General features: G+C 38.5%; 1 long non-coding RNA gene across 1 annotated transcript; it reads right to left on the bottom strand.

Moving 5' to 3' along the window:
• Positions 1 to 22,909: 22,909 nt before the first annotated feature.
• Positions 22,910 to 24,646, bottom strand: LOC125701900 (uncharacterized). The gene is made up of 3 exons (XR_007380393.1): positions 24,548 to 24,646; positions 23,902 to 24,029; positions 22,910 to 23,137 (listed from the first exon to the last, which is right to left on the bottom strand). It is a non-coding gene; the product is annotated as an uncharacterized LOC125701900 (long non-coding RNA).
• Positions 24,647 to 25,138: the final 492 nt, after the last annotated feature.

Below are 25,138 nucleotides of genomic sequence, written 5' to 3'. Positions count from 1 at the left end.
TCTGAGTAGATGGTTCAAGTTACTTTTCCCAAATAATTATTCACCTGCCTACTGCAACTCAGACATTTGCCAACTGCAAAATCCAACCTAAACATTTAATGCACTTAGAATAGTAACATAAATCTTTTCAGATGGTAAATAAGCATGTATATTTTCAATTTGCTGAGTATACTAAGAAAAGATCTCTGGTTTCTATAAAATGCAAACAAAGGAAAACAACATTTACCTGGCTTGCCTGAAAACAAATTTATATCTTCAGTTCATTGTTTATGCTCCTTGTCTTCTACATTAAATGGAGTTGACTTTGAACAATCTCTCTGCAAAGGATAAGTTTTCAGTTTGTGAACTTTCTATACCATTCTGATGTCTATGATTTCCTACATCCTTAGGGAACATAGCTAACCTATTAAAATTTCAGGTTGAAGCACTATGCTGCAAAAGTTTGGACTCATACATACACTTGGCAATTTCCAGACAAAGTTCATGTTTTTCAGAAAAAGGAAAAAGAAATTTTTGTACCAGTTAAAATACTTGCATTCAAATTTTTTGTCAGCTTATATATACAGTATTTCAGGAAGAAATGCTGTAGACAAGTGACGCTTCAACACCCTACATAACTCCCAAATCCCAAGCCACACATCAGGGAGAATTCTGTTTGCCTTTAATAAGAATGGAATCTTTTAGTTCTCTGTTAAAAATATCAAACAACTAGAAATTACTCCCAGAAATCAATGTGTATTTGAGAATAAATCAACAGTTTTTGTGTGACTGAAGCAAAAATTCCACATAACAGAGCTGTACTCTGCACAATGATGGAAATCAAAATACACTGCAGAGCTCCTCATCTGTGTGACCCATTTGAGTGTCCATTTCTTAGCAAAGGACACTGATCCTTTTCAAGGATGTTTTAATGTCTATGCTGCAGCCACAATTGTTAAGATAACTCAAATTTGAATTGTCACATCTACAGATTTATCTGGCCCTGTGCGCCATGGTCACAGAACACTCAGAGAAAATCAAGTCTTTCAGTCCATCTCTGCTGCTGTAGCCTTCCCTTTCCAGAGAGTGGGGATTTCCTGACCTTCAAAGCAGCCCTGGGACCCTTAGCCCTGTGACCCTTTCTCATCTACATCTTTGCCTTTTCCAGACCCAGAAATCAGCATGGGGTATTCTGTTTGTTCCCCTTTCACTTCAGAGACGAAGTTGAATCATAGAATCATCATATCTCTTAAGTTGGAAAAGACCTTTAAGACCATCAAATCCAACCATCCTATCAAGTCAGGAACAGATGAAGTTACAGGAAAGCAAAAGCCGATTTCTTTTTAGTGTTCCAGATAAGCAGTATGTGGAAACTATTAGTCTCAGCATCTGCCCTTTGAAGGGGAGCCAGTTGTAAGGCTGGAAAATCCATACAATTGGTCTTAGCAGGACTGTCTGAATGCCAGCCATGCTCATGGGTTTTGTAACCAAAGAAAATGGGCAGAACAAGAACTCAATTGTAGACTCAAATCCTTATTTCTTCTAAGTCCCAGTTTCTCATTTTCACTGGCTTCCTGATTTCTAAATTTGAACTCTGCTCAATCACAACTAACAACTTGATCCTAAGTAACTGACCAATAAAAGGTCCTTGTTAAGAAGAACAAAGATGCATGAAAAAAAAAAATCACACCTGCAAATTCCTTTGATATCATGCCTTGAAACAATCCTATCTACTAGTTATAGCTATATTTCATGAGTTCATAACAACACTCTTTTTTTGTAGTTTCCTACATTTGCCACTAATGAGTTGAATCTTGAACCACTGGCAGATAGAACCATGCGGGATTCTTGGGATGGCATGGATATGGATTTCCTTTGAGCAACATTATTTAGGAGCTCACAGAATCCAGTGGTTCAATATCTGCCAGCCCCTCAGCTCCACAAAGGAAGAAAAATCCTTATGCCAACAAAAAAATGCACTGTTTCATCAACTACCTGGCTTAATCCACTGTGTAAAGAAATGGCAAAGCTGTGCATCTAAAATTATTTTGGATTTTGCTACTGATAACATGAGATAATTTATATATTTTATATAGGCATGCACAAGCAAACACACACATATACATACTGAAATACAGGCAGAACTTGCACTTTCTTTCTTAGCAGGTACTCAGAAAGCTCAGAAAGTATGATGGCATTTATTTTATCATGCAAAAATGCTGGGACACATGTAGTCCTCATTTCTAACATTTGCTAAATACTTTTGCAGATCCAGCTTGGGTCTCTGTGTTGGGAATTCTGGCTTGAAATCAGTTATTGGATGCCAAAAATGCTCGATTTTTTTCAAAATATAGCTTTTTTATGTTGTAATTTTAACATTGAAATGTGATTGTATACAAATGAAAATGGGCTCAAAAGAAAAGAAAGTATAATTCACTTTAAAAAAATCTTAAAAATAAATGCAGAAAGGCCACAGTACATGTTTTATTTTAAATTTTAATATTATTTTTTTGTTGGGTTGTCGTTTTTCTTTTTACCTTTTCAAAATCAGTATTTCATAAATGCTTGTAAAAATAGCAGTATTCAAAACTGACTGTGCCATCCAATACATCGACAAAAGCAGTATCACTGGATAGCTAATGTGATCCAGCTCCTGGTCACATTGAGGCCTTACTCCTGGTCACTTAAGGCCTTACTTTACAGAAACTAGAAGTTGGCACACAGGCTTTATTAAGCCTATGTATTGTTTTTACACAAACAATTTTTTGTAAGTCATATTCACCGATGTTGGCAAATGATAGAAGTTATGCAAATACAATTAACTATTCTTATTTTATTGTGTGATATTAAGAATTATTATGGTGGTTTTTTGTTTTTATGTTTATTTTTAAAACCTTTTCAGAGTAGGCAAGATACCAGGTTGCTTTTCTGTTTTTAAAACCTGTTCTCTGTGCATTTGTGCATTTTCTCTGGAAATGAGCTGCAAGAGGCTGCTTTCCCCACGTGAAGCAGCAAAAAGTCCTTTCTCAGCCAAAGAAACCCCAGTCACTGCTGATGGCACTTCAGATGATGTTGCTTAACCTATGAATCTCCACAGGCAAGGACTAACTAACTCCATCCTGGCAGAGCTGCATTTGTCACGCAATAGCTCCTTATTCCCACTGTGAATTGCAATCAGCTGTATCCCCATCCAATCAGGTACACTTGCTGGTAAACAACACATTCACCCTGGACATTTCCTATACCAGCCTTTCATTAGCTGTCACAGCCTCCCTTTAATTTCATCTGCTTGATGCACCAGTAGTGTCCATTTAAAATGTCACTTTCTATTCACTGGCATGCTGCCAACGATAACTATTGCTTTCTACCTACAGTGCAGATAATATTAAAGGTGCACTCTCTCATGACTCTTATGAAAGCAATCACGGCTGGAACTATGAGCATTTCAGAGCTGCCAACAAACCATAATGGAAGGCACACTGAGAGGGGGAATACATAAAAACAAAAGGGCAGTCAGTGCCAGCAATTAAAACCCTTCAGGCTGGGCATCGCTGGCAGGCCCAAATAGCTGCCTGCTGCCACAGCGGTGAGACCAAACCTGAGGGCTGCTGCCGAGCATCCTGCAGCACTTTTTGCCCTTGGGCAGAGAGGCCTCTGCTCTGGCATAGTTTCTGAAGGCACGCTGCTGATTTTCAGTCTCTTATTTCAAGAAGCAAGGCAGACTGCCTCTTCCGTGGCAGACCTAGTGATCTAATGGCCATTTTGACATTCAAGTGACAGTCACCGGCATAGCACTAAGATGTTCTGAGTGTCTTCCTTTCCATACACAGCTAGAAAAGAACAATAGGAAAAAAAGGATACAACAAGATCATTTAATTTACTTCCCTACTTACTGACATTTCCATAGCAACGACATTGGAAAAGTCATTTTGTTGATGTTGCTGATCATGTTTTGTTCCAGATGGATCAAAGGCTTGGTACCAATACCTCATCCTCCTTCCAGTGGTGATAAGTCTGGGATTTTTTTTTTATTTTTTTATTTTTTATTTTTTTTTTGTATGAATAAAATGAGAGCACTCAGAAACAAAATGGCTAAGACTAGAGATCTACACTTTTCAGTGCTAAAATAATGAGGAATGCAATTGGTTTAACTTGAGAGAGTATTATTTTGACCATGACTCAGGGAGGCACATGCACTCATACTTCACTCCTTTCAAGGCAGTGCTTTAATTTACTATATTTTTACCTGAACAGGCATCACCATGCGTCAAAATATGTTCTTGAATCACGGCTTTAAAACACTGGTCAGTTATCACTTACTATATATGTCTATGAAATATCAATGCACTAAGGCCAATACAATGAATTTTTGAAACAAAGCACAAAATGTCACGACTGAAGTTATTCAAAACATACAACCTCCTTTTTAATCACGAACTATGTCTCAGTTTTTGTGTAGTATATATACATTAAGATATTTTCCCTTTTCTATTCTTCAAGCAACTTATTAATCCCACCTCAGTAGCTAAAAATGTCAGATAAAATTCACAGACCTTTTAAACATCATGGCCTAATGACAATATTTGATACTGGAAAAAAAAAAATCTAAGTAAGTTTCTCTGTAAAGTCTAGTATTTGCATTCACAAAATATAAAATTTTATTTCACCACTGTTCCAAAGAGCTAAAAAACTGAAAACTTCCTATAAAGAAAGAAAGAGAGTCATGCAGGGAAGTAAACAGCAAGGCAACTAGCACAATTTATCTTTCTTTGAATCCTACAAGTACGAATTTCTTGAATTTATCCAATCCAAGTAACATGAGAAGATCTAAACTCTTTTCCCAAATGATTTAGCTGGGAACAGACTCAAATCAACACATGGCAAAAGCCAATGTAATCATACAAGGAAAAAAAACAAGAGCAAAAATTTCACTATCTGAAGATAAAGAGAAAGCAAAGATTGAGTTATTGAAGCTTTTGAAACATCCTCTCCAATCACTCATTACATGCTCCCTGGAGACATATAAACATCTCTGTATGTTTGTCTATATGTATATGTTGTGTGTGTGCCTGTATGTGCATACATATCTATATATATCTATATATATCTATTTATATCTCTCTCTATATATCTATAGTTGCAGGCATATATGTATATGTACTCATATACGCACACATATCTACACATATAAACAAACACGTACTGGTACAGCAAACTTCTGTAGTTTTAATTTTTTTTTTTTTTGCTGAATTTGAACCTCAAACAAGCCAAAACAATAAAAGGAAATTTAAGACAGCTACTGATCTACCATAGCATAAAAGAGGACACACGAGACTGTAGACTTACAATTGCTAATACTTTTTAGACATGCAAGTAAAATAAACAGTGTATTTGGGTTACTGCTATACATTTGCAGTTTCATGCCCATCATTCATTCCATACTTTGTTCTTTCTGAAGGGCTGCAGTTAAGGAAGACCTCAATACAAAGCATTATAAAATTGCAAAGCAAACCCTTCTCAGGAGTTCAGTCAGCTTCCTCCTGAATTACAGATTGGCTCAAATCAAAGAATTCAGATCCAAACAACCCATTTCCTCACACTACTGATAATGTACAGATAGGATTAATTTTTCTTTCCCATAGGTGCTATCCCTAAGAGCAACTCTTCAGAAAAGAACAAAGATTTCTCTCCCTACTAAGATATGCAGTGAATTGTCTCTATACCAAGTGTTTGAACATAACACAAAAGAGAGATGTAGAAGTGCACTCAACACTTCTCAAACACTACATCCTAATGTCCAAGTTATTTCTGAAGAACAGTTTCACAAGTGACACACAGAATATTAAAAAAAAAAAACAAAAAGCCAACAATATTCTCCCCCATCTTTCACTTTCTGGGAATGTTATGGATAAAAGAATGCTTTAATATACCTGCTTAGATTTATGTACTTTCTCCCATCTGTTACAAGTACCTTATTATCTTACACAAGAATCATAGATTTTGCTTGAGTTAGAAGGGAACCTTACAGGTCATCTAGCCCATTTCTCCTGCAATGAACAGGGACACCAACAGCTAGATGAGGGTGCTCAGAGCCCCATCTGGTCCGACCCAGAATGTCTCCAGGAATGGGGCATCCACCACCTCTCTGGACCACCTTCTCCAATGACTCACCACCCTTACTGTAAAATACTTTTACCTTATATCCAATCTAAATCTCCCCCCTTTTAGTCTGAAACAATTTCCCCTTGTCCTATCACAACAGACCCTATTAAAAAGAGTCTGTCCCTTTCTGACTTATAGCCCTCTTTTAGATACTGAAAGGCCACTATCAGCTCTCCAGAGCCTGCTCTTCTCCAGGCTGAAAAGACCCAGCTCTCTCAGCCTGTTCTCAGAGGGGTTCCATTCTTTGGATCATTCTTGTGGCCCTCCTCTGGATGTGCAGGTATGATTTGTTCTGGCTTCACAACATTTCATTTTTACATCAGCTCACAGCACATCTGTATTTCAAGAGGAGATTTAGATAGAGAGCTTTACATAGAGAGATTTACATACAGTACCAGCTTACAGGATACATGCACATGAACTCTATTTGTATAAAGTACAGATGACTTTTCCCACAAAATAATAAATACTCTGCTTGGAATTTATTTACTTTTAACTCATATTGGCAAAAAGATTATATCCTTCAAAATGAAATTTCCATCCACAACACAGCAGAATTTGAAGGCTTCTTTACCTTAACATTATACCTACCTGAAAGTGAAGAAATTTATCTGCAAAGATGCAGTCTTAATAAAAAAAAGTGAGTAAAGTAACAGAAAGGCACCCAAATCATCCAAACACCCTCTTTCTTTATGCCTATGCCTCTGACTTAGCAAGCTATTCCTTCTTGCATTCTCTGGCAGACATTAAGATGCTTTTCTTCCATCCGAAAAGCAAAGTCTGTGAAGTTTCTATTTTAATGGAAACTTTGTCTTTATTCCCCTGAACTTCAATGAGAAGCCCTTTGACACCTGATATATCACTATGTTAAACATAACAGAGCAACTGAGCACTGGACGGCCCAGTGTCAGGCCCTTAATATACCGTTGCATCTCAAAGAGGAACATGATTCTCTTTGTCCATGGGTGCAAGGGAGAGCTGATGTCATGAAACGGCTATGAAAAAGAATAATACCATCAGATCTGTTTGTTTAATTAGTAACAAGGGTAAAATCCTCCTAATGCAGCCTGATCAAGGGTCAGTTTGAGGGGTCTTTATCAGACTATGGGTAGCCTTCAGTGGCTGAGGCTTAATAATAATCTCTAGACTTCAATTTCCTACTAATAAAGGGTAATATAATGTAGGGTAAGCCCTCTTATTTGTTCAGATCTTTTTAACCACTGAGGAGCTAATATGCAACAACTGAACAAACAATGGCCACACAGGTTTCATTTCTAGAAGCACAGATGACCTCTGATGAAAGAAATGATCAGTCAAGCTCCGAGGCAGGGATGCAAAGTTAGCTAGCAAATGCATATTTTTTCTTTGTGAACCAAAAGAAAAATAAGATACTCTTAAATAACCACATGTGATATCAAGTACCTGAAAATGACTGTGGAATTTCTAAGCTGTAAAATTGTTATGGCTTTCATTGAATTTCCATTGGTAAGATCTGACAGTCTCTACAAACATACTGCCCTAGATGGAGTCTGTAGGAAACTCTAAAATTACTAGCGTTACTTATGTGGCAGATTTGCTGAAGTCTTAATACTGGTTCTTTACAATTTTAAAAGCAACTGAACTCACTTGGCTGTCTTCTTCCATATTCTTATACAAAAAATATCTGTCTAAATTTCGGTCTCCCTAAAGAAACTTCTGTCTATGCAAAAGTGCAGTTGAAACACAAAAGATTTTCCTAACTATGCAAGAACACAAGGTTGCCCATCTAAAAGTCTATGTATACTATATATATGGAATTTAGGAAAATCTGGATAATGTAGTAGCCTCCAGATGTCTAGACCAATTTCAGCACTGATGCAAGACATCAGGGAGACATACAACATGCCCACTTGCTGCAGGGTGAAATTCAATCTCTTTAATCCAGGGTTTTTGAGACTGTGTTCAAAATCTTTTTTTATTCTTAAAGCTGCTGGGGTTTTGGTTTTGGTATGCCCACAGATCTCTGAGCTCCCTGCTTGCTCACCCTGCTTTGGACCCACCTCTAATTTGTCCGGACAGTTGCTCTGACATCAGCTCCCTCAGGAACTACCTGTGTCAGAATTTTAATCCACTGAGTCTTTTTCCCCAAGGTGGATAATCAATGCAGAGAGTCAGATTTATGTTCCTCTAAATATATTAGTTATGAAATAAAACCCAGAGAGGGTGCTATGTTATCTTTAAACATGTTACTAGGAAACAGATGTGATAAAATCAATACTTTTCACTTCTCAGGCTAGAATAAATTTTAAGACAAAGTTGCTAAAATGGAATATTGAAAATACTTGCAAATATACTGTAGCTTTTTAATCTACATCAGGTTACTGTAATCTATGTGATGTAAGAATGAGAAGCAAATTAAATATGGTCTCCAGTGAATAGGAAACGTAACTCCTATTAATGCTTACAGGAGTTATACTTACACATTGAAAAGGCAGTATACAAGACCTTTAAATTGATTACCTGACAAACTACTAAAAAATGAGATCAACTTTTTCACACACTATTTTAAACTCTTATTTGCATGGATTTTACAGTTATGGAAGCAGTTTGTAAACCTTGTAAAACAATATACACAGAATACTGCAAAGGGAAGTAGCAGAAAAAAAATGTATTTACGAAGATAATAATATAAATATAAGCTATAGCTAATTTTACAGTAAAGTAGGTAGCAAAATGCATATAAATTTCTGGAAAGGGCATTGTACAGACAGAGAAGGTTCTGGTGGTCATAAAGCTACTTGTAGCTACTTAAAAGGCCAAAGTTATTAAATAGCGGCAGGGTTGAAAAGCATTCCTGGAAAATCTGTTGTAGATTGTTGTGAAAAGACCAATATTGGTGTTAATTACAATTACATCCTTCTTTCTGTGCAAATAACAGAAAACTGCGCAGGGTAGAGCAAGAGGAGAGGAAATACTAGCAGATCTCTTCTGTTGCAGGAACACGATCTGCAGGAATCTGACAAAATTCAGAGGTTCTGACAATAATAGGCCTTGTTTTGCTCACATATATCCCATGTCCCAGCAGAAACAAAAAAAATATAACTTAGAATATTGCTGGAGAAAATGTCTTGCCAGAAATGTTTGTTGAAATCATGATTACAGTGAATTCCAATGTAGTGAAAGATTATTTAAGGTATAATTATTGACAAGGTGCTTGAAGGAACATCCCCTTTTGAATGCTTCTGATATCCCAGTGTCAAAACAGTTTGCTTTCACAGAATCACAGAATCACAGAATTGTAGGGGTTGGAAGGGACCTCCAGAGATCATCGAGTCCAACCCCCCTGCCAAAGCAGGTTCCCTACACCAGGTAGCACAGGTAGGCATCCAGGCAGGTCTTGAACATCTCCAGAGAAGGAGACTCCAGGACCTCCCTGGGCAGCCTGTTCCAGTGCTCCGTCACCTCACTGTAAAGAAGTTCTTGCACACAATTGTGCAGAACTTCCTATGCTGCAGTTTCTGGCCGTTTCCCCTTGTCCTGTCTCCACTCACCAATGAAAAGAGTCCAGCCTCGCCACTATGGCCCCCACACCTTAGATATTTATAGACCTGGATCAGGTCCCCTCTCAGTCTCCTTTTCTCAAGGCTGAACAGACCCAGTTCACTCAGCCTTTTTTCATAGGGGAGATGCTCCAGGCCCTTCACCATCTTCGTGGCCCTCCGCTGGACTCTTTCCAAGAGATCCCTGTCTTTTTTGTACTGGGGAGCCCAGAACTGGACGCAGTACTCCAGATGAGGTCTTACCAGGGCAGAGTAGAGGGGGAGGATCACCTCCTTTGACCTGCTGGCCACGCTCTTTTTAATGCACCCCAGTAAGCCATTGGCCTTTTTGGCCACAAGGGCACACTGCTGGCTCATGGCCAACCTGTCGTCCACCAGGACACCCAGGTCCCTTTCCGCAGAGCTCCCCTCCAGCAGGTCATCCCCCAACCTGTACTGGTGCATGCAATTATTCCTCCCCACATGCAAGACTCTACACTTGCTTTTGTTAAACCTCATCCGGTTTCTTACTGCCCAGCTCTCCAGCCTATCCAGGTCTTGCTGAATGGCAACACAGCCTTCAGGCGTGTCAGCCAATCCTCCCAACTTCGTATCATCAGCAAACTTGCTGAGGGTGGCCATTATCCCCTCATCAAGGTCATTGATGAAGATGTTGAACAAGACCGGACCCAGCACAGACCCCTGAGGAACACCACTAGTTACAGGCCTCCAACCGGACTCTGCACCACCAACAACAACCCTCTGTGCTCTGCCAGTCAGCCAGTTCTCAACACACCTCACTGTCCACTCATCTATCCCACACTTCCTCAGCTTTGCTATAAGGATGTCGTGGGGGACAGTATCGAATGCCTTTCTGTGTAGCTCATGTACTTCATACAATTGTTTTGGTATTGCCCTCTCTCCTTCTCTCATCCTAACTGTCCTCTTTCATATCTTCAATGTTCCTGTGGATTTCAGTCCATTCAGCTCTGATTTCCACAAAAGCATCATCAACTTTTTGCCTTCTCATCTTCAGACTCATAAAATTATGGGGACTGGCCTGCAAATGGATTCCCAACTTCCAGCCCCTTGCTGATGACAGGCTTTCCACCTGTCATCACAAGCAGATTCTGCAGTCAGCACCGGTGGAATGAAACAATATCACCTTCCATCCTTCCACAGATCCTATGCTCTTTTGTTACATTTTTCACTGCTGTAGTCATGTCTGAGACACTAACTTGTTATATTGAAAGAAGCTGAATTACAAATTAATAATAATGAACAAGTGAAAGCAATCAGCTAAGAACTGATTGCATCCTACCTTCACAAATGTAATGATTATACATCAAATAATCCCCACTTTCAAATCAGTAATACCTCAAAATAAAAAAAACCACCAGCCTTTCCTTAATCTTGCATTTTCCTTAATAAAATAGTACATAGATTCATTCTTTGTCAGAAAGCAAATCTTATGATCACATAATAAAACAGGGAACTTAAGTATACATTTGCAGCTCAGTAGAGGATATTACTTAAGCATAATGTATGTACTTAAAAATGCACGTAGATTTGTGCAGGTCAAATTGATGGCCAGGTTAAAGGTCCTATGTAATTAGGACTGCAAATTTCTGCTTTTCAAATTGTTGACTTTCTGTGATGCAAAAGCAAATAAGTATGAAGATTTTTTTTGTATTGCTTGCACAATCAGATCATTAGATAATTAAAACAACAAAAGACACACAGAAGTATCATCTATAGATGTAAATCAATTACTCTGAAAGCAATTACTTTGGATCTAAATTAGCCATGGGTTATATGGGTGATGTGTAATATTTAATTTGCTGTATGGCTCTGGCACAAATCCAGTCAACAACAGCAGCAAACAAAAGTCACCACTTCCTAGCGATGGTAAAGAGCAACAATACAATTGCTCTCTGTTGGTGACTCCAGCTCTTAAAGCAAAGATGGAATTAGTACTGCACCATGTTACAGTGCGGAAAGAAAATTCAGCTGCTTTGAATGAAAAGAGCTTATTATGAGTCAAAGTGAGAATCAGCCTGGGGAAAACATCTTCCAATTTCTTCTAGATTGCACGTGAATTCTGTCATCAGATATGTAAAGAGGATTAAACCTTCACTCAAAAAATGTATGAAGTAGAAAAAAATACTTAGAATGAGCATATGCTACAGAATTAAGTACATTTAAAGAGATCTGGTTACTCTGGAACAGTCAGAACCTGCATTTTACTGCAACAGTAAACTCTTTCTCTAGCTGTTCTTCTTATCTTTTTTTAACTACAGCAGACATTATGCTAGGACCAAACATCTTCCTCTAGGATCTATTTTCAAGTGAAACATCTGTATTAGCTTTGAACTCCGGGAGTTGCACTGACATTGCATGTTTTCACCTCTGGAGATGCTTGCATACAAGTTGATTGATTGCTTTTGGACCCAAGAGGTTGCCAACATTTGAGCCTGGCTGGGCTCTTTCTATTGTGAAGGAGGAAGTAAAGAAACCTATTCATGAAGTTTTGGTTATCTGGCATATTTGTTTTTAGATCTGTTCCCACAGATTGTGTTCCTCCCTTCAGAAGGGAAAGGCAAGTTGTGTTCATTCCTGGGGAACAATTGAGCATGGGATGGAGAGAGCAAGGATCTCTGCAAGGGACTGGGGGGCAGCAGCTGCCATAGAAAGAGACAGCCTCCTCAGTGGGCCAAGAAAGCTCCCTGGATAACAGAGAAGGCTGCTCTGAGTTTGCTAGAAGTGAATGGGCTGAAAATTGGCATTACAAGCCCTCCTGGGAAAGACAAAGCAGGCAAAGGAGGAATTGTTTAAAATTTCTTTTTATTTCTTTTTTTTTTGACTTTCTTCCTTCTCAGTTATACTCAGTTATTTTTAATTGACCCTAATGTGAAAAAAGTGTTTTGTTTTTTTTGTTTTTGTTTTTAATGTTCCATCACAGTTTTGTCTTTCTTGAGCTTAACTACCCTTTGGGAGAGAGAACATCCCAGCAAATGGACCTCAGGCTACCCCCATCCATCTAACTAAACTTGGCTGAGATGTGCTCTGGCTAGGCAGCTCAAGAGCACCAGGGAAAATCTTCACCACTGTGTTCCAAGTGACTTGCTGTGGGCAGAACTACACAAAAGACAGGATCTCAGCCTCACCTTGCACTGCAAAAGACCTGTCTTATCTCTCAAAAATCCCTCAAGGCAGCCCCCTCAAACATGGCTGCAGGTCTAACAGTTTTGTTTGGTTGATGAAGGTTACCTTTGCTTCAGGAGGAAGTCTATTTCAGTGATCAAAGAGAACACAATCTCGAGATAGAGACGACTCTTATCAGAAAGGTAAAATACACACACATTATTTGCATGACATCTAAAATCTTGCACATATCCCAAGGCACTTCAGAGAGCTACATCATGCATTTAAGAGAAATTAATTTTTGTGTCAGGCCAATGCAATTCTAAAGTCACAGTTAAGACTTTTTTTGGAGGAAAGCCCAGTGACAGGCAAGATAAAGTTTCGTATTAATTTTCTCTTAGAGCAATAGTAGGGGAAAAAAGTACGAGATTTGGGGTCGGTAGTGGCAGGGAGAAAAGGTAGTATAATACTGCAGAAGGAGAAGGGTTATCGGCAATCAAAAAGAAAATTGTGTTAAGTGTCATAAGTAGTTATAAGAAAACCTCAAAGGCTACTTAAGAACTTAAAATAGGACAAAATCAGTGTTTGAAGAGGCACTCTGAGCTTGTTTTGAGTATCTCAGGATGTTCTTCTAAAGGAATCCTCTTTTTCTGTACATTTACTTTGCCACTGTAAAACAAATGTTTGGCTGATGAAATCCCAGGACAGGATAGGGATTCACGGAGGTTGGGTTTGGGGAGTAGGTCTCTCCAAAATGACCATTCTAAAAAGAAGGACTAGCTCCTTTTAATGCACTAAATAAAATGTCCTATTAAAGCAGTGGGACAGAAGCTCTTGTCTTGGCCTGTGTCTTCATCCCAGCACCAGGTTTGCATAGGAAGGGAGATGCAGAATAAAGCCTCATCCCTGAACCAGCGCAGCTACCGGAAAAATAAATTACCCAGCTCGGAACATGAGAGAAAGAGCAATTAAAATCTTTTCCCTTTTTTAATCAAGGACTGTTTTGCCTTGGGGGCTTGGAGGGGAAGGAAATCAGGCTTTTCAAGCTTTTGTGGGTTAGGCTTTGGAAAATATCTGTAACAGACATCCCTATCCTCTACAGTCTGTGCTCTGCCCTTTTTTTCTTTCCCTTATGGCACACTTGTAGGAAGATTTTTTAGACCTTAAACTTGTCACAAATGTAGTTGCTAACAATTTGCCCCCATGTTCAGATGCTCTTGCGATTGCTTTCTCCAGTAATTACTCAGTGGGTAAGCCACAGCAAGCTCCATAAGTTACAGCTAATCACTCTTAAGTGCTGAAAGCAGGACTGTATTTGTGCAAAGAAACAGCAATCAAATATGGTAAGCAGATGGCTGTTTCTTGTCCTGTTACCTCACTGAGCACAACAGATTAAGCCATGATGGATTTATCAGCACTGATGGATACATTAACACCATATGCTTTTATAGAATAAATAGCTTTCGACATTTCATTAAAACTTCTGATGCCCCACTTTTTAAAAAAGCTGTTTTCTCCTGAAAAGAAAATGCAGATGTTTCCAGCAAAGCGTTTAGGTTTCCTTATGTTCCCCCTAAATGTTATAGTTCAGTACTTCGTGCTATGAAAGACTTAATTAAAATCCCAGAAATGTTTCAAGAAATCCATAGCATTTCTTTCAACCATAAATTGAATGTTGACTGCTCTAGAAGCTTTTTGACCATCAATTCTTCTCATTGATCAAAGCCAGCATTTTAAAACTGATGAAGGTCTTAGCTCATTTACCGTATCTCAAGAATCACATATAACATTATGTAAACAGCAGTAAACAAAATGTAAGTAACCAAGAACTTTGTCCTGCTGATTTATAGGTTGATCTGTAGCATAGGGGAGGGTACTGAATGTTTAGCTGACGTTTCTCAAACTTAGCAGAAAGCACGTCTTCAGATCTCTTCAAAAATCCTGATTTTTTGAGATGGGGAGGAAAAAAAAAACAATATATTTTCTAGGAGTCAGAGTGTCAGCTGCCCAGCCTGCTCTCAGTAAATGAGCAGCTGAAAAGTATAATTCGTGCACTGACACAGCAGACGCTTCAAAGCTGGGCTCTGAGCAGCTATTGCACACAGTCATCATACAGAGAGTGATCAATAGGTATTCATTTCTGGTCCTGCCGCCTCTAGAAGAGCACAATGCTAGCTGCTCAAATTGCAGTAACACAGTTAACAAAACCATATACTTTCAGGGGACAATAGGCATCTTTGGTGTTTCTATTCAGTACTTTACAGTAGTTTGAAACATGCTTAAAAGCCTATCCAGTGTCATCAATCAAAAACAGCTTCATGTGTGTGCACACTGCCCACCTTCTGTGTTCCTCCCTTCATATTCTTAAGTTCCTGTACAGGTCATCAGTACTGCGTTTGTTAATTGCTTGTCTGTAGTCTAGGTTTTAATCACCTGATCCATCAAAAGCCCTTCTTTCCCTGCCTATATTCATCTTGTCAGTTAGTGACATTTTTTGTAATGAAAGCAGTAGATCTATTGATAGCATCCCTCAACAGAGTGGAAGGCATCCTGCATTAGCTTTGTCTTCTAAACCAGCCTGTTCTATTACAATTGACCTTCTCTTCTTGATTACCACACAAATCATAGTCCTCTCCTCTCTCCTCTCCCTCCTTCCTTCCCCCCCATCTATTAGAGTATTTCTTCTGTGGCCGTTCAATTGCCTGACTACAGCTGGTAATTGGATTCATGTTTGGAGCACAGCTTTCTACGTACAAGCCTGGAATAATTCAAACAGGACCCTGGCCTAGGGCTGGGGCCATATGTTAAATTCAGATTTGTGTCTGTAAAATCTGGAGTACCCTGACAGGAGTATAATCCACTTAACGGCACAGAATCCTGTTCTATTTGCAACCTGCACTTATTTTCTCCTCTGAAGTCAAATTCCATTTTGCTACTCTTTTAAGATGTTAAGGGCAAGGCAATTGCATTACGGTGACTTGGTGAAATGTAAAGATGATGCTATTTTGGCAACTGTCTTGCCTCTCCCTAGGTTTCAGGAAACAATGCAGGCAGTTTTCAATTATGGTAATACAAAAATTAAACACCATAAAAAAGAAACTCAAGCTGGCAGCATTCTTTGTGTATACCACACACCATTTACCATGCTATCTCCTGAGCCCAAAACTTACCACTGGGACTAAGCTCAGATAAGCTGCTATACTGAAAAGTGGAAATGCTGTTAGCAGTATCAGAACTCCTATGTCACATGTACCATTATTTCAGCACCAATTTATTCACCTAGAGTTAAATAACACAGAGATAAAATGCAGTCAGATTCATCTTGCTCCAACTCTCTTGGGTTTGTAATTTTTCTTCTTCTGTATCTCAGGCCCAGGCACAGTCAGCTCTAAATTTTGCACAGGTAATGCTTCTAAAGCCTCTCTTTACCTGAGATTCTTCCAGCCTAAGTCATAAAAATAATGCAAGTTTTTAACTAGTCTAATGCCATAACATATGCAAGGCTTAGATAAGAGCATCTGCTACTAACCGTAAAGATAGTCTGATGGTACTTAGTTCACAACAGCTAAAACTATGCCACCTCCAAAAATAAATGCAGATTTTGTACCCAGCAGATTCTGCAGCTCTTCTGAACCTTTCTGCAATGTCAGTGGCACTCCAGTCTCATTGGTACAACTAGCCCTGGGTCTCACCTAGCATTAGCCAAGGTGCCTTTACCAACCCAAGAAATAAATACAAAGCAAGGTTCTCAGCATGGAGTCCTCCCCTTCCAGTCTCCCAGCAACAGCAATGAGATTTCACCAGTGAGTCCAAAATATTCCCTGTGTGTCCTCAGCACAAGGCTCATGAAATTGCTCATGTGGATCAAAACCAAGAGGCTCTACAGAACACAAAGAAGTGAGGTAAGAAATGAAGATCCATTCCTTAGACTTAGTGGAAGGATCCCCAAAGCCTCTGGCTCACAGCTCTTTCTGCATCTCCTATATGAATTCCTCTGTCAGTTTGGTTGTCACAGGTACTTGTGCATCAACTGCGATTCCCCTACAGCTTTACACAAATGGTTCAAGGTTTCAGAAAACCATACCTCAGCACTATTTCGTCTGGGGACACCAGTTTTCCCTCACTCCCTTTGGTCTCCTCCCTGTTTGCATGCCAGAGAGAATGAGTGATGCTTCCTTTCTCCTCCCAGGGGCTTGTTTCTATCCAGATGCTTTACTTCTTGCTTTAGACAGGAGAAATGCAAAACCTGCATCTCTTCTGGGGCTCTCTCCTTCTGTAGTTCCAGATGATGCTGGCCATTTAATGTCATCTGACCTTTTTCCCATGTCCAAGCCTGAACCCATGGATTTTTCCCTCTACTTCCAAAGGTATATGGGACTGAGACTCTAAACAGACAGCTCTCTCCCACCCTTATTTCGCCAGGATGTAACCCCCTTCAAGTAAATGAATGCCCCAGGAAGAGATGAGAAATCAGGACAAAGTGTTATTACACACACTCAATTTAAGCATTTTCTTCTGAAACTGGTTCATTCCCTGAGCTGCTCACTGTATCTCAGAATGAGCCCAAGCCTGTCAACAGGTGAAGCAATCAACCTGAAGCAAATCATTTCTGAATGTCTTGCAGAATATCAGAAGAAAGAAAGAAAAAAAAAAAAAGAAAAAAAAAAAGCCATTTTAGGAAAATACTTCAGAGTTTTGACATTTGATTTAGGGGTCATTTTATGCCAACACAGATGCTTTTGAGTTTCCAGAGCTAAAGCCTCTGTCTGTGATCTGGGTAACATTTCCAGCTGTGCTTGATACAAAGAAATCTGGAACATGAGGTCTTAAAATGTACCTGTGAAATGTGTTCTCACTGCCCTGCCAAGAAGTCATCTTTGCTGCTCCATTTTCTGTAAGCAGCTCTTCCCCTCAGAGGGCTTCTGTATATAGTACAGTATATACTATGTGCTCACTATGAAGTTCACGGGATGCTACATTTAGTTCAAAGCAGGACCTTGAAACTGCTTTCCCACGTGACAGGTTTAACTCTCCCTTCTTCCCATTTCACTGCCTGTTCTGTTCAAGACCCACATTATTTTTTTTTTTCTGAAAACATCACTCAAACTAATACATTCCTGCAACAGAATCCATTCTGACAACCTGGCATTGGTAGTAGAACAGGCAGTAGCACTCTGTCTTACTAATCTGCCCAAATAAGGTCCAAGTACACCAGAATAAGAGAAGCACTAGAAGTTGGTTGGAATTTGCATCTATTGCTCTTTCTCCTATAGCATCTGCAGTTGGTGCTTGCCATCTCTTTCATCATGTAAGGTCAAAGACACAAGCTGATAATAATCACTCAAAATCCTTGGCCCATTCTGGCCCATTTTCTATTCGCTGCAAGACGGTTAATTCAATAAGTATTTTATTAAGCTTAGAAGTTGAGTTGTCTGCAAACATTAATGCTTCTGAAAACTCCTCCTTCCAAAAAAACCCACTATAATCTCCATTTTCAATGTTTCCAGCACTGTTTCCTTCTGTGGAGACACAGCTTTCTGCAGTGTAACTTCTACAATATAAGAGCACCCAGAACTCTGCACACAGAAAGCAAGGGTGTCCCTTGTCCATATTTGGTTTAGAACTGTCAGCTTTCTGCCTATTTTCTCTTTCTATACCTTGAGAGAGTGCTCCAGGGCTTGCTAACTAAAATCTTATCCCTAGGGTACAAGTGCTGGTGATGGCCTGATATCCTTAGCTCTACAAGCTAAGGAAGCTTCAGCTGTAAGCCGAATTCATCTTTTCACCTACATCTATCCTACAGATAAAATGGGTTTTCTTCTGCACTAACTGATTGAAAGTATACTGGAACCAATGGAATCTGTCTATTGCTGACACTGCCAGCACTTACTTGCTACTTTTCTTAAAACTACAGCTTCTGAAAGTTAGTGATGAAGTAAAAACCTCACCTTCCTCCTTCTCACTTTACTTATCTCTCATCATTGGAAATCTTTCCATCTCACCCTCTAAGCCAGAAAATGGTCCTCAAGTGAGATTGAAAGCCATTAGAATGACAGAAAAACTTTTTCTTCCCTTCATCCTACTATTTCATAGCTTTAAACTCTTGGCTCTTCTGGGACTGAAATACCCTCCAAGTTGTGATTAAAGAGGCCATTTTTGGCCATGTGGTGATGGAGAGCCTCTTCAGAGGTGCTGACCTACTTTTACCTCACAGTAGGAGATTGGGAAGTTCTGACAAGCTGAAAGGGTCCAAAAGCTACTTCAAATTCCAGGGTATGATTCACTCCTCACAAGTCTTCTCGTAATACCGACTCACTCCACTAGACATTTCTGTGAGGGTTGGGGCTGACAGAACTAAAAATTATACCAGTGAAAAAGAAAACTGTACAATAAGCAGAAAAGCACTGGTAACCAAATATTTCTCTCTTAGTCATGGAAAAAAACTCTCAAAGAATTCACTCATTTGCACTGCCTTACTTTGTTTGTAAAATTTGCCTTAAAGTTATTTTACCTTCTGCCTAATCATCTAACTAAATCAAAATTCTGTCTGTGAGAAATAAAAACTGTCAATAAAAGTTTATAAAAAGTGCCTTACAGTATGTATCTCAGTCAACGTGTAATCTGTGAAATGCAATCAGGATGTTAGGTGTTTCTTTCCGGAAGGTTTGAGCTGCCATCCTTTGCCATCTGTTCTAATTATTTTTGAATAATTTGGCAGATCGCCTTGCTTTTGTTGCTGCACAACAGAAGCAGATCTCACCAATCTGAGTCAAAAAATAAAATAAAACACTAGAATTTAGTTCTAAAGTAAATATTCAGAGCAACTTTAAACAGTCACACATTGGTAGGACACCTTCAGAGGTCTGGAATGTCCAGGTACATGAAGTAGAGAAAGGTCTTCCCAGTGGGTACTCTCTATGGGATGATATAAAAGTGAAAAATAAATACCTAGTCCAGCTATAAGCTGGCATTACTTCTTGCACAACATGTTCCTCCATTGCTGGTTAATTTTCCTTGAAGAATTCTGAACAAATTTATCAAATTACTCAGCTACTCCTCACAGCATCTGAAACTGTCATCCAGGACCTGAAAGGAAGAGAACCATTATTACCCTTTTAAAATGTGGAAAAATGAGATAGAACAGCAGCAAATGAATTCCCTAAGACAATGCAAGAAGAGCTGATGATGGCATAAAGGTCTCCCTGGCTCCAGGGAACCTCAGGAATTACTGTGGTATCTTTCCTGGAGCAGCTACTATGGCTGAAGCAGCAATGTTTTATGGCATGGACTACTTATTCGCTGCTTTGATATCCATTTCATACACAGAGTTCAATGTAATGGGTTTCCTCCGTATTTGGTGACAAATCTCTGTTTCAGTATAAATGCCAGCTACATACTATTAAATTTCTGTAAAAGTATACAAGCAGGATGATCCAATATGAGTCAGTACTGGATGATGAATAACAAGTTCCCCTGTGTTATTCTAAAAATAAATTGGTCACTTCAACCTATCCCACCCAAAGATACACTGATATTGAGGGGAAAAAAAGAAAAAAGAAAGCAAATTTAGTAGCCAAGTGTTCAGTTCTGATCCTGTTTCTGTCACACATAGGACATATGACCTCCAGCAGGTCCTTTCTTGCTTTGCCTCATTTTCCCATCTGTGAAGCAGGCCAGAAATTCCTCCCTATGCTTTCACACAGCTTTGCTGTGAGAGCTGATGGATATTGACAGGCTATTTTTGAGCATGATAAAGGCTAGAAAGAAACAAAGCATCATCTGATGATTGACAATGCTTGGGTTTGTGTTATGATGTCTCCCGTGAGTTATAAATTTTACGGAGAATAAACACTACAAGCACTAGCTTCAGTAACAGCATCTGTAAGGCTGTATTGTCAGCTTCTCTGTTACAAATAGTGTAATATGTAAATAAATGTGCTCCATTCAGTTGTAAGCTTAAATCAGAGACAGAAAGGGAGAGCGTACAAAGCATCTGTTGTTCTTTTTTAGCTTATGCAGTGTATCTACACACCAGGACTGAGTTAATGATGGAGATCAGTGCTTTCATCCCCCAAAGTTAGATAAAGTGGGGTGCAATGTTTTCCAGCTTAGTTTCCTCTCCACAGAAGGCATACACAGTTTGTCATAACACCCTTACAACCGCATCACACAGCAAGCACAAGCCATAGGGATGTTTTATTCCTTCAGCTGAAGAAATAATACACTGCATTATCCTCTGCAGATAATGAAAATGCTGGAATAGTTCTTGAACTTAAATGTTGCCATTCTCCCTTCCATGAACTGGAGGAATGTGATTACGTGCAACACGAACGGAATCTCTGAAACCCTCCCCATCTGACTCTTCTGAGGTACCTTCAGGCTGATTTGATGCCATGCTCCTTCTCAAAGAGGATATTCCCTCTGCCAGACCACCAGGTGATTTTCATGCTTTCAGATAAACCACCAAACGGATCAAAGTCACCAAAAACATTTTCATTTCAATTTTCGCAGTCAATTTTTGAAGTCGGTGTTCTCCATAATTACTCTTGTTTCAGAACATTAAACTAAAAATCGGACCGGTCCCATCTTTCACAGTGGAAAGATGAAATATAAGAACGCAATATTATTTACATATTCAGAGCACCATATACACTGATGATATATACCCTCCTAATTCATTATCTGTTTTATTAAATTTAGGTTGCATTTTCCAGATTTCTAATAATAAACTATAAAATGAAGTGACTCTATCGTGCGCAACTCCTATGTTTGCAATTTAATTTCCTGAGTGCTTTGCAATTAATAGACCACTCGGTCATAAGAACATTTTAGATAGTAATAAAGCTCAACTATTTTAAGCATTTAGATAAAATTACTTGCCCAAACTTGAAAAATAAAAGTAAACCATACGGTTCATTTTCAAGCTATTTTTATGATACAGTTGCTTAGGAGAAACAAAATCAGCCTGCAGTACACAGATATGCTAGTGATAGTAAATACAATGCTGAATTTTATACTTTGGTAACATCCTCCTATATCATACACATACATACAGACCCAAGATTTTAGCATAGGAAAATATTTTTTCACATTTGTGTAACCATTATGATTTTTTTTAAAGCCACAACTTTATGTAATTTCGATTTTTTATATCAAAGTCATAACAAAATATTAGCAAGCAAAAACTTGCTCGCAGTCTTTCAAGGAGACAATGAGAACACTTCCACAGTGTTCAATGGAAGTATCTTTTTAAAACTTGCTTTTTGTGAAAGGGCTTTAATTAAAAAAATTTGATTTTCCAACCAGCTCTAACAGTAATTACAATATTAAAGCAGAACCCGTTCCAGACACAAAGGACATGCAGACACAAACAGCATATTTAGATCAGTCTGTGGACCAAATTCAGTCATAGGGTAGTAAGAGCTTGTTAATTTTACTGGAAAATGCACCAGAAGATAGCAGCAAAACAAAGAGACAAGTAAATGAGAACACAGAAGGACGTGGCAGATTGCCAATATGAGATGGAGTGTAAATCCAAGTTTACATAAGGGTAAAAGAAAAAGAGTGAAAATCAAAAGGGAAAAATCCACAAGCTGTCTTAAAGGTGAGGTGCTGAAAAGTATTTCTTGTTTTAATAATAACAATAAAAATAACAGTAGTAATAATAAAAGTAATAATAATAACAGTAACAATAATTCTGCACTCTTGAGTAAAAAAGAAAAAAGCAGACATTAAGAAAACCTTGGGCGGGGGAAGGAAGAAAGCTTAACCTATTCCCTCATTTAGAACACCAGTAAATCAAACAATGAAGAAAGCAATTAGGATAATTTCACTCTTTAGACTTGTCTATACAATGATTACAAAAACACCAGGCCAAATGCATCTCTACAGTAAGTGAGCATAACCCTTATTATCTCCAGTTCAAATTATAGTGACATGTCATGAGCTGCTTTGATGCTGACATTTCTATCAGACACATGTACAAGCATCTCACATACACAATAAAATTAAAGAGCTATCAGCAATTTTTTAGAAAAGAGAGCAAAAATGTCCCATTTGTATGCATTCAAACAGATTATAAAGTTTACATTTTACCAGAAGTCCTACCTTACAAATGCACTGCTCATCTCTCAGTGGCATCCTGTATCCTTGAGCAGTATAAATTCAGCTTTTTGCTTTTAGATTTTTCTTACCAGCAAACTCTGCATTCACAGCTTATGATCAGAATATCAAAACGAATTCTTTTTGGCTCACATTTCTCCAGCAGCAGTATAATTTAGTTGTTGTTTTTGAATGTTACCTTGTCTGTGTCAACTCATTCTTTCAAAGCTGCACTGCATGGAAAACATTAAAAGAGTAGAAAGTGCTCAAAACGTTATCTCTGAAATGAGTTCACATCATCTACTTTAATACTTTTGATATTACACTGAAAGAAAGTCTTAGCATATCAAATACTGCTGGTGGATGATAAAAAAAAAAAAAAAAAAAAAAAAAGATAAAACAGTAAAAATAGCATGTTGAAGTGTTTGTAGTAGTGATGCATGTAACCACATCCAAAGTCTTGGAGGCTTGCTGTGCTATGAAACAACTATGATGTCCATCTTCCGATATAATGATTGGTAATGCAGGTAAGCATTAAAATCACTGAATGATTTAAATAAATTAAAATAATTTCAGTAAAATCTCGAAGGAACTTATGTGAGGGATGTAGGATCTGCATGCACTTGTGAGAGAAAAATAAGAAAAGTTTCTATATCAGATGCTTAGCCAATCTTAATAGGTTTTAATAGAAAATAGCTGCAAAAATTAAAGAAACTGCATAAAATCAGTGACAAACTGTTCATGCAAATGCTTGTAGACTTTTGGCTTATTTGAATCTGAGATCATTCACAAGATTTGTTAGGTCAGTAGAGATGGAGTAAGAGTAGGGTCAGTAATGTTATATTTCAACAGAGTGGGTTCTGTAAGATTAATCCAGCCAGTCTTGCACTAGCACGTAGATTGCAAGGCCAATACACTTCACTTTGCCTCCCAGAATGGAATACGTGGCATCACTTACATTAGATGTTTTTCTGCTTATACTATCAGTGTTACTCACCTTGTATCTGCAGAAGTGATATGAAAAGATTTTAATAGTTGGTTCTTACGGCACAGATGAGAAATAAAACCAATCTGATGAACATACAGCAGACGTTTATTCGTTGTTATTTCATCAGCCCTGGAACACTAACATAGGAATGAAGAGCATGTTTAACCAATGAAACAGTGGACAGTCTACATCTAAAGCATTCAATGCCACTTATTACCTGTTTAGACATTCACTTCTCTAATGATTGTTATCCATATTAACTCAGTCTCTAATGCAGAACATGTCAAACTCTTGAAATAGTTTTGTAATGGTGCTTACAAACTGAGGAATGCCCTGTCTAGAGGATCTTCTTTGCAAAATGTCATGATCCTGCAGGACCCCATTGTCCAAGATAAACTGAATACTATTAGCAATGCTTTCATGCAAAATGCACGCCTGAGGTCTATGCTCATTTGGTATGGGTTGCTGGAAAGGTGATGATAAGGAAAGAAAAGGCTTCTTGCATATTCATAAAGACCAAACAATTAGCAAATCTCCAATTCCAGACCCAAAAATAAAAGGTGTGTGTGCCGAAGGTGGAAGTGTCACATAATCACATACAAGATAATAATCTTATGGGAGAAAACTACTAAGACTACAAGAGGAGTCAATATACCTGCAGTTAACAAAATGGCAGCTGTGGCGAGTGTTCACTTCTCATGACATAAGATGAGATCTACTGAATCGCTTTGGTCTCCCATGAACACAAGCACTTCAACAGCAGAGTTTTAGTCCAGAAAGGATGGCACTGTGCCAGCTTCATGCACTATCACACAAAATTCACACTTCGCTGTCCTCTTCTAGTTTACAGCCTCAGGTGCTATCTAAAAGAAAGAGAAATACTGGAAGGTATGAAGGGTTTCACTGTTGTCCCAGCCATCTTTGTCAGCAAAGGCAAAAAGGTAGAAAAAATCTGCGGGCTATCCCAGGAAACAGCGTATGCTCTGTAAAAAGTCCCTTACATCTCTTCAAAAACTAGTTTCACAAATTGCAACCCCAGCAGATCTCAAACATGTTACTTCCTTCTTTCTGTCTTTTTTTTTAGCTGACAGCTTGAAAATCCTTGAAAATCTACTTGTATAAATAGTGTAAATATTCTCATTTATTTCTGGAAACTGCACATAAAAATCAAACTTCATTATTAGACATTTGCAATAAATATCCAAGGACTGGTGTATATAATTAATTTTCACCACTGCCTTCCCAA

The sequence above is a fragment of the Lagopus muta genome, chromosome 1 (assembly GCF_023343835.1).
Source record: "Lagopus muta isolate bLagMut1 chromosome 1, bLagMut1 primary, whole genome shotgun sequence".
In the NCBI taxonomy this organism is placed as follows: domain Eukaryota; kingdom Metazoa; phylum Chordata; class Aves; order Galliformes; family Phasianidae; genus Lagopus; species Lagopus muta.
The sequence above is the reverse complement of the archived record's forward strand: the minus strand, read 5'-3'. Positions and strand labels throughout refer to the sequence as shown.